Here is an 11,006-nt window from a genome sequence, read left to right as displayed (position 1 = left end):
ACCCAGGTGGGCTTTCCTGTCCGACCTGGGCCACCTCAGCCTTCCGTGTCACAGATGAGCTGGTTACAGGAAGCACCTGGCCCATCCCCACCTGCACGCACCCACCCTGACAGGACCTCCAGGGCTGGGTTCCCCTCACAAAGTGTCAGGGGGCTCTGGGTGGGCAGAGCCTTGAAACAGCTCTTCCTGAGGCAGGCTTCAGGTTTGCCAGAGTCTGCGTGCTGCGCCCGTTGTCCTGCTCCTCAGTGTTCTCAGGCCACTGCACCCCTCCTGGCAAGGCCCTCGTGATCCCGGCTTCAGGCACAGGAAGGTTATGAGCTCACCCGGGGCCACACAGATACAAAGTAGCAGAGCCTGGATTTGAACCGAGTAGTCTGACTGAAGGCTGGCTGTGCATATTGGAGTCAAGGTGTGCAGGTGGAGGAGACCCAAGGCAGAATAACTTCTGGGTCCCACACCCTGCCCTGGGGAGCTCACAGCCTAGCAGGAAGATGGAGGGGGCAAATTGGGTCTAGTGTGGTAATCATTGGGAAAGGCCAGACTCCACAGCCTCTGATTTGGTTGTCTGATTTGGTATCTTAATTGAAGGGCAATGGCAGGGAGATTGTACCCATTTCATGGAAAGAGGAGTTGAGGCTCAAAGAAGACATGTAACTCGCTCAGAGTAACAGTGATAGTTTGAACCCAGGAGACGAGCCTCCCAGCTCAGTCCTCTTTGTGAAGGAGCCATGCAGGGGGCTGAGAGAGCTAAGGGTGGTCTGCAGTGAGATACTCTTGATTTCAAAGCAGACAGGAAGCCCCGAGACATACTCTGTTAACTGCACTGAAGTGGGAAGGGGCCCCAGGGTGGCCCTGGAGCCGACTGAGGTCAGCCTGTGGGAGGTCCCAGTTCCTTCTTGGCTGAGCTGGTTTCTCTGACCGTTCGTGTGTGTGTGTGTGTGTGTGTGTGTGTGTACCGTTAAGTCGGATCTAACTGGTACAGGAGGAGATTGTCCCTCCTTCTCCAGCAGAGCACCTGGTGGATTCTCTGACCACTCTTAAACCCACAGAGTCCTAAGTTCTATAAAGGGTTTAAGTCAAGTGCATCCTAGGAAGTTGGAGGGGCAGAAATGGACTGGACAGTGCCTCTGTAGCTCCAATGCCCAGAACCGAGGGAGACCAAATCCGAAACGGGTTGTGTCCCCTCTCCATCCATCCCATGACACCTCTGGATGGAGCCCACTGCAGAAGAATGAAATGTGGATACAAAACCCGCTGTCATTAACCAGCTCTGTGACCTCAGCCCCGTTTTGTATTCCCCTGGCCTCAGTGTTTGTTTCTCTAGGGAGAGAGGAAGTGGTTAAGCAGGAGCCCTGGAGAGACAGACACGGCACTGGCCATTCATCAACAGCAGAGTGTCCAGGGTAGAGTGCAGGGACCTCCTCCAGTCACAGGCCACTCCAGCCTCCAGTCCTAGAGCCACACCGTGTCCTTGCTCAGCACGTCCAGTTAACTCTCCTTTCCAACTGGATCCAGAAAAATCAACACACTGCTGACCAACCAAGGAAGACCTCAAGAAATAAATGAAAAATACTTAGAGTTCAACAAAAACTAAAACAGCATAACAAAACCTCCAAGATGCAGCCAAGGCTGTTCTCTGAGGGAAATATATAGTAATGACACCTCAGTCAGGGCACCTGCCACCTGCCTGGCGTCTTGACTACTCACCATGGATCATGCCCACTTTGTTGTTCCTGCCTGAGCAGTAGCAGTTCCCACTGCCTGGAACACTGTTCCCTGTACAAGGTCAAGACTTTGCTCAAGTCAGCAAGGCCCCTCTTGGCCTTTTTGGTCTGTTTGCCACTGGACTCCTTCACTCTTAGTCCAGCCCTTTGCCTCTATTTTTCTCCAAAGCTTGACTCTAACCAGTTGAAGTACTAACCTTGTGGACTCATTAGATACTCTTAGATCAATATAGCGTCCTTAGCCTGGGGTTGTCCTGGCCCTTCTGTGCTCACAGTGCCTGACACACAGTGATCACACAGTAACTTGCTGTTGAGTTGTTGAGAATGATATAGGCTAAGTCCAGTAGCAGTGTCCTCTCTGTGGGGTATGGGGGGCCCACGGGGGGCCACCCATAGTAGTTGGCCATCTCACAGGATTGTCCTCACTGCCCAGTGGCACTCTTCATGGGCTGAGCTTGAAAGGGGCAGGGGCAGCCTTACCACTGGAGGAAGTCCCATTATTAACTCCACAGAACAGAATGTGACCCTTAAAAATGGTGTGACCTTGAGCAAATGACAACATCTTTCTGGTCTCAGTCTCCTCATCTGTAAAAGGGACCAGAAAGGATACCTACTTTGTGTTGGGATAATTCAGTGAAGCCACATATGATGTGCTCAGAATGGTACGTGGTCTGTGAGCCTTGTCATATGATCACGCTCGGAGTGACAGTGCTCTGATACACCAGGACGTTTCTTTTATGTTTGTTTGGTTTTAAAAAAATTATACCAGTTTATTTACAAAATTTGAATATAATGTTTTCCAGAACAGATTCTTTCAATTTTCCTCACACCCCCTCCATCAATTTGTAAAACTCCATGGTTCATACCCTCTCCCCCTTTACATCCTCATCCCTCTGCTTCCGTCCTCTCCTTCCTTGGATCCTTATACTCATTCTAAAATAATGGTTTTATACCATATTTATCCTTGTGGGACTGAGTTAGTTCACTCAGCATAATGTTCTCCAGTCCCTCGCAAGTTAGGTAATAACTCCCAAGTTAGGTAATAGCTCCTATGTGCTGCGTAGTATTCCATTGTGTGAATGTACCATAATTTCTCAATCCATTCATTTGTGGTTGGACATCTGGGCTATTTCCATGTTCTTGTGATGGTGAATAATGCTGCTATGAACATTGGTGTACAAGTCTCAGTTTGTGCCTCAGTTCTTATATTCTCAGGGTATATTCCAAATAGTGGAAAAGCTGGGTCATATAATTTCTATGTTTAGCTTTTATATATATATATATATATATATATGTTTAGCTTTTTGAGGAAGCACCAAACTGCCTTCCAGAATGGTTATACCATTTTACAATCCCACCAATAATGTGTAAGAGTTTTTTTCTTGCCACATCCTGCCGTGTTAAACTTGGCCACTGGTACTGGAGTGAGCAGGTACATCACTGTGGTTTTGATGTGCATCTCTCTTATTACCAGGAGTTTCTTGATGATACTTCATGGGCCACACTCGGGTTCTATGACTTGAACCTACGGCCAGGTCAGCTGCACCAGGGAAAATGCCCATCTCAGTAAAGGCCTGGCTGCATTCATCACTCTGCCATCTTCCTAATGTGAATTCCTGATGTGAGCAAATCTCATCACTGTCGGGGGCTCTGGTGGTGCAGTGGTTAAGTCGCTCAGCTGCCGCCCAAAAGGTTTCTCAGGAGGAAGATGACACGTTCTGCTTCTGGAGAAATTACGGCCTTGGAAACACCCAGGGCAGTTGTACCATGTCTTGGAGGGCCTCGATGGGTTGGACTGACTTGGAGGCAGTGGGGTTTGTGCTCTCATCACTTTGCTGTGTCTCAGTTTCCCCATCTGTCTAACAGGGCAGTTGCAGTGACCTGCTGGGTCCTGGGAGACGTCCTTGAATCCTCATGTTTGTTGTATAGAATGTTGTTCTTGTGAAGTGCTATGTTTGTTATTTAGAAGGTTGTTATTGTTGTTAACTGCTACCAAGCTGATTTCAACTCATAGCGACCCTGTGAACAACAGATCTGAACCTTGCCCTGTTCTGCACCGTCCTCATGATTTCTGACATGTTCAGACCCGTTGTTGGGGTCACTGTGTCAGCCCTCAATCAACAGCCTTGGTTCCAGCAGTCAGGAGATCAGGAGACATAATGCACTGCACTGGGAAAGTCTGCAGTCAGAGACCTCTCCAGATTGTTGTTGTTGTTTAATGCCATCGAGTCATAGATGACTCATAGCGACCCTATGAACGAACAGCCTGAGCACTGTTCGCACATAGAGTTTCCAGAGGCAAGCCATTTCGGAAGTGGATGCCGCTCCTGCTTCCAGGCTTGATTTAGTCGGGAAGCTCCAGCCAACACTGTCCAGCATGGGTGCCCATTACCACGATTGGCACATCACTGTCACAGTTTTCAGCATCACAGCAACCACGAGTTACCTCTGTACAGCAAGGCACAGACCAGTGCTATACCACCTAGAAGAATGTTTGAACATTCAAATGTTTGAACATTTAACTCTCCAGATTACTGAGGAGGAATGATACCATTTTGGAGACTAAAGTATGTCTAATTCAGGCTAAGGTCTTTTCCATCACTTGCTGTGTATCTGAGATCTGGATGGTGAATAGGGATGACAGAAGAAGAATTGATACCTTTGGGCTGTGGTATTGGAGAAGAGCACTGAACTCCATGGACTGCCAAGAGAACGAGCAAATATGTCTTGGAGAAAGCGCAGCCAGAGTGCTTCTTGGAGTCAAAGATGTCAAAGCTTCATCTCACATACTTGGGGCATGCTGTTAGGAGAGGCTAGTCCTTGAAAAGAGACATTACTATTTGGAAAGGTGGAGAGTTGGCAGAAGAGAGGAAGACCTTCAACCAGATGGATTGACACAGCGACTGCAGCAAGGGGTTCAAGTGCGTCAGATGGTGAGGAGGGACAGGACAGGATTCATGTTATTCTTAGAGTCGCTATGAGTCATACTTGACGGCATCGAACAACTACCTTTCCCAACGTGATGTCTTTTGCCAAGGACTGACCGCTCCTGACAACATACCCAAAATACGTCAGAGGACATTTCACCATCCTTGCTTCTTATAAGGGCTCCTATGGTGGCACTTCCTCCAAGACAGACTTGTTTGTTCTTTTTGGTAGTCTGTGGTAGATTCAATACTCTGCCAGCCCAGAGTCCAAAAGTCAATTCTTCGATCATCTTTATTTCACTGTCCAAATGTCAGATGTATCAGAAGCAACTGAAAATACCTGGCTGCAGCAGGTACACCTGACTCTTTAAACTGACATCCTTGCTCTCTGATACTTTAATGAGGTCATTGACAAGACATTTCCCCAGTGCCACACATCTTTTGATTTCTTGACTGATGCACCATGGGTATTGATTGTGGATCAGGTAAAACAAAATCATTGACAACTTCAAACGTCTTTATCATGAGGTCGCCTTTTCAGCCAGTGGTGAGGATTATTTTTCTTGATATTGAGATGTGACCCATATCGAAGGCTGTAGTTTTTCATCTTCCAGTCTTCGCTTTCTGCCAGCAAGACTGTGTCATCTGCATAACACAGGTTGTTGATGAGTCTTCCTCCAATACTAATGTCACATTCTTCTTCATATAGTCCAGCTTCTCAAATGATTTGCTCAGCCTCCAGAATGTTGTTGTTGTTAGATGCTGTTAAGTATGAGTCATTCATAGTGACCTTATGAATAACAGATCTGAATCCTGTCCTATACTGTACCATCCTCCTCATCTCCAACACACATGAGCCCATTGGTGCAGTCACGGAGTCAATCCATCTGGTGGAGGGTCTTCCGGTTTTATTTTCTCTGACCCTCCACCTCCCCAAGCATGATAGCCCCTTCTAATAGGATGTCCCATTTGTTCCCATTCCCAAGAAAGGCAATCCAACAGAATGTGGAAAAGCTCATTTAAAAACAGCTAAAAGTGGCGTAGATAGGGAGCTGCTAGGAGTTCAAGCAGGATTTAGAACAGGCTGTGGCACCAAGGATATCATTTCTGATGTCAGGTAGATCCTGGCTGAAAGTAAAGAATACTAGAAGAGTGGCTAATTTTGCTTTATTAACTATGAAAGGTATTTGGTATAGATCATAACAAGTTAGGGCTGACATTGAGGAGAGTGAGAATCCCAGAGCACTTAATTGTGCTCACGTGAAACTATATCTAGACTAGGAGGCTGTTGTTCGAACAGAGCAAGGAAACACTACATGGTTTAAAATGAAGAAGGGAGTGTATCAGGGTTCTCTGTCTCTCCCTATTCAATCTGTATGCTGAGCAAATAACTGGAGAAGCTGGACTCTGAAGAAGAATGTGGCATTAGGATCGGAGGAAGACTCATCAATAACTTGTATTATGCAGATGATACAACCTTGCTGGCTGAAAATGAGGAGGACTTGAAGGACAACCTTCAATATGGATTGCATCTCAACATCAAGAAAACAAAAATTCTTAACCATGGGGCCTATAGGCAACATTGGGACAGATGGAGAAAAGAGTGAAATTGTCAGTGACTTCATTTTGTTTGGATCCACAATCAGCACTCTTGTTACCCAAAGTCAGGAGATCACGAGACATATTGCACTAGGAAAGTCTGCAGTTACTCCAAATTATTGAGCAGAGATGTCCGTTTGAGGACTAAGGTGAGTCTGGTCCAGGCCACGGTCTTTCCAGTCACTTGTTAATGCATCTGAGAGCTAGCTGGACAGTGAGTAGGAATTACAGAAGAAGAATTAATACCTTTGAGCTGTGGTGTCGGAGAAGAGCACCGAACATCCCATGGACGGCCACAAGAGCAAACCAGTGGATCTTGAAGAAAGTGCAGCAGCGAGAGTGCTCTTTGGAGGCAAAGATAATAAAACTTCATCTCACGTACTTCAGGCATGTTGCTAGGAGGGGCTACTCCTTGGAGAGGAACATGATGCTCAGAGAGGCAGAGGTCGGTGATGGCAAGGAAGGCCCTCAACCAGGTGGATTGATGCAGTAACTGCTGCAGTGGTGTCAGGAGATGTGACAATGGCACAGGATAGGACATGGTTCAGAACTGTGGTTCATAGGGTCGCTGTGGGTCATACTCAACTCAGTGGCACCTAACAACAACAACAACAACATGTCCAAAGTATGTGAGAGGAATCTTCACCATCACCATCCTTTTCTCCAAGGAGAAATCTGCCCGCACTTTCTCCAAGACATCTCTTTCCTTTTGGCAGTCCATAGGATATTCAGTTCTCCAACAGTTCAAAGGCATCATTTCTCCTATTATTCTTATTCATTGTCCAACTTTCAGATGCAGTGCAAGTGACTGGAAAGACCATGGTCTGAATCAGGCGAACATTAGTCTTCAAACTGATATCTTTGCTCTTCAGTAACCTGGAGAGGTCCCTGACAGCAGACTTTCCCAATGCAATACGTCTCCTGCTCTCCTGACTGCTACCAAGCATGTTGATTGTGGATCCACGTAAGATGAAATAATTGACAGTTTCAGTCTATTCTCCATCTAGCGTCATGGTGCCTAGTGGTCCAGTGGTGAGGCTTCTCGTCTTCTTGATATTGAGATGTATTCCATATTGAAGGCTGTGGTCTTTGATTTTTCTGCAGCAAACGCTTCCAATATGGAGAAAGGATGCATATCGTTCTAATTTTAAACCATGGCCTGTTCACTTGTTCTGGCCAGGCAACTGGTTCTGTAAGTTTTGCAGGAGCACAATTAACTGTTCTGGGATTCCTCTTCTTCTCAATGTTAATCCATAATTTGTTCTGATCCACAAAGTTCAAATGCCTTGGCAGAGTCAATAAAACATAAGTAAACATCTTTCTAGTATTCTCTGCTTTCAGCCATCTGATATCAGCGATGAAGTCCTTGATGCAATAGCCTTTTCCAGACCCAGCCTGAATTTCTGGCGGTTCTTTGTTGATGCTATTCCAGCCTTTTTTTTTTTAAATAATCTTCAGCAAGAGTTTGCTTGCATGTGATTGTATTGATACTGTTCCTTAATGTCAACACTGTAAGAACAGAACAGCAACAGTGTGTGTTATATAATAATGCATATATAGTCCGTTTCCTGCTTACACACAGCCTCAGGTCAAGAAATGGATGTGACTCATGTACATCTGTGAAGAAAAGATAAGAGCAGCTCAGAAGATAACGGGTGGGAAACCTGTGTGCCGTTGGGCTGGATGGTGACGTAGACTCACGCAGAGCCTCCAGCCTGAGCCGCCTCCGGGCAGCTGAAGGACACAGGAGACACACTGTGTCCATGAATGTTAGCAGCAGCATCGGAGGCCTCAGCTGGAGTCCTGCGAGTCAGAGGGGAGAGTGGACACTTGGGAGGCTGTCTTCTGCACACACTGCCCCTGGTGGGACCAGATCCCGGACCCCACGGGCAGGGAGCCTCCTCAGGACACTGAGCCAGGCTGCCCGATGGCCAGGGTGCCCACCTGCTGCCTGGCCTCCACTCACCTTGCTCAAGCCTGTTCTCACTAATGCCCAGGAGTTAATGTGCATGATCGCACAGGCCCTGCTCTCCGGAGTGCATGGCCAAGTCAGTGTGGCAGGTTGGGATTGTCTGCGGGACCAGGTGCCAAGTGAGGAGAAAGCTCTTTGGGGCACCATGTTGCCGTGCCAGGTCCCTCGGGTGGGTCACTCTAGAGACCTCGGTGGTTCGGCCTGTGCCATCACTGTGCCTCTGTCTGGCCTAACACCTCTCTCCATATTCCCCAACTGCCTGGCTTCTTGGCCTCACTTTGCCCACTCGGGATTGGAATCCAGGTGGGCAGCAAAGCTTCAGAGTTAACAAGATGCAACTCCTCCCCTGCGTGCCCCAGAGCCAGCAGACATGACCCCCGTCAGCCTTGGACCCGCTGACATGTACAGAGGTCATGTCCCCACCCCCGATTGTCCTGCCTGCCTGCAGCCAGCTATGCCAGCTACTGGGCAGCCTGCTGGAGCTGGGGCCTTTAGGCTACAAGAGGTAGGAGGCATCTTGAGCCTCATCGTGTAAGCGGCAGTGTCCCAGGGGACCCACCTCTGACTCTCCCATGCTTGGTCTCTTAGAGTTCCTCCGCAAGGTGAGGTTGTGAAAAGCGTGTGACATCGCAGGGAGCAGGCCAGGTGCACTCTCTGCCTTTGAGAAGGCCCCTGAAGGCCCCCAGGTCCCTTTTCCTTTTTTGACATTAAAGATATTGAGCAAGATGGTCCTTAAAACTTAATTTAGATCTAACACTGTGTGTTACGACACCTTTTAACCATATGTTGTTCCTGTGTCCCGTCGTGTTGGGACCAGCTTTTAGCTGAGCCTGCAGTGGGGCTTTCAGAGGCCGTAAGTGCCACTGGAGGAGATTGCTCATTTTCTGTGGAGCAGCTGGTGGGTGGGAACCACCTGTTGGGAGGCTCTAGTCCCCAGTTTTCAACAGAATAGAAATTCATTCAGCACCTGCTGCTTGCCAACCACTCTGCTAGGTCGGCGCCTTGAATTAATTCGGTCTTCAAGCCTTGGACCCATTTCACAGATGGAGAGACCGAGGCTTAGAGAGGGGAGAATCTACCCTGAGTTGGGGAGTGAGTGGAAGTCATTCAGACGAGCCAGTGAAAGAAGCAGACAGGTAGAGAGAAGCCACAGCCAGGAGCGTTTTTAAGGGAAAGAACGTTCTCGGTAGAAGTTGGTGGCACTCACAGGTATCTGTGGGAAGAGAACTGAAGTTGCCAAAGGCCTTGTTTCTAGGCCAGCTCGGTGGGTTTAATCCAACCAGATCACACTGATGCCTCTTGGTCCCACTCAGCTTTCTTAGGGCCAGTGGGCATAGTGTCCTGGCCACCCTGCCCACTGCCCTGGGCCAGAGCATCAGCTAAGCCCATGGGTAATGCTTAAAGTCTGGAATGCTTTGTTGTTGGGGAGGCATAGTCATACAATGAATGATACACCCAAATCAGGTGTGCTGTGTAGTTTTGCACTTCACATGTTCATAGGCAAAGCGCACCTGGGAAACGAATGCACCAGAGGCTGGTGCCTTTTGCAAACAGCATTTAGCATGAAAGGGTCATGTGTGAATGCCATCATTTTGTTAGCAGGTGCTCAGCACTCAGTGTGGGGTTTAACTTTCCCCAGAGACTCTGGTCCTCGCCCTTGTTTTCTAAGAGAACGAAAGTTTTGGAATTTCCCCAGTCATTAAAACGCATTGGACGAGCCCCCCAGACCACACCTACCTATCAGACTGTGGCCAGCCAGGCCAGAAAGACCCACCGTATATCAACTGTGGCACCAGCCAGACAAGAGGGAAGGGGGGCCGGGACAGTGATTTCGTCAACGACACTACATATGGAGGCTCAGTGAAGAGGACGCAGAAGCTCCCTGGTCTTCCTGGTTGGTGAGACTCGGATGCATGTGGCAAAGTGACTCATCCTGTCGGGATCTCACCTGGTGGCTGCCTCTGAGTCCTTTGTGATACACTCAGACCGTAATCAAGTGTAAGACTCCCAGCCGTTGTTAGGAGCCCTTCTGGTGCGCTATCAGAGGGAGTGATAAGAGACAGTGGGGCAGAAGTGAAGGGGCCTTGGCACCTCCAAGCTTACAGTTCTGATCTGCCTGGGTAGGGGAATCTCCCTGAGTGTATAGCCATCAGGTCAGAATTAAGGAGAGCCTGGGAACCCCCAGCTTTATGGTGGGGGTGGGAACCCCCTGAATTTGTAGCCAACAGATTGGCAGTGATAGTTCTCTGGGAACCCCCATGCTTGGGGTGGCATCGGAGGTCCTGGATAGACCAGGTCACCCAGAGGGCTGTACGTGTTCTTGAACTTGTGAGGTCTGACCTACCTCCACGTCTTTAGACCCTGAGGCAGCCGTGGTGTCCTATGCAGTTGGCGTGGAAGGAGTGAGCCTCAGTAACCGACCGGTAATAGAATGGTGCATTTGGTGCTAGAGGAACGGGATTCACCAGCCCTGCTGCCAGTTTCTTGGTTGTGACCAGCATACCCTGTGATGCGTGATGCCTACAGCGGGGGACACTAAGTGAGAAGTGGGAGGGGAGGCTCACAAACGAAAAAGCTATTTAAATTTGAAAGATTTTTTAAAAAGATTCAGAGATGTTGCAGACTTAGGGTAAAGTATTTTTATAATTATTAATAATGAGACTACCAGCAGAGAATTGCCGGAAATCCAGGCTGGGTTTAGAAGGGGTCGTGGTACTAGGGATATTGTTGCTGATGTTAGATGGATCTTGGCTGAAAGCAGAGAATACCAGAAGAATGTCTATC

Source organism: Elephantulus edwardii, unplaced genomic scaffold (genome assembly GCF_000299155.1).
Source record: "Elephantulus edwardii isolate Elephantulus edwardi_28Jun2011 unplaced genomic scaffold, EleEdw1.0 scaffold00086, whole genome shotgun sequence".
NCBI classification, from domain to species: Eukaryota; Metazoa; Chordata; class Mammalia; order Macroscelidea; family Macroscelididae; genus Elephantulus; species Elephantulus edwardii.
The sequence above is the reverse complement of the archived record's forward strand: the minus strand, read 5'-3'. Positions refer to the sequence as shown.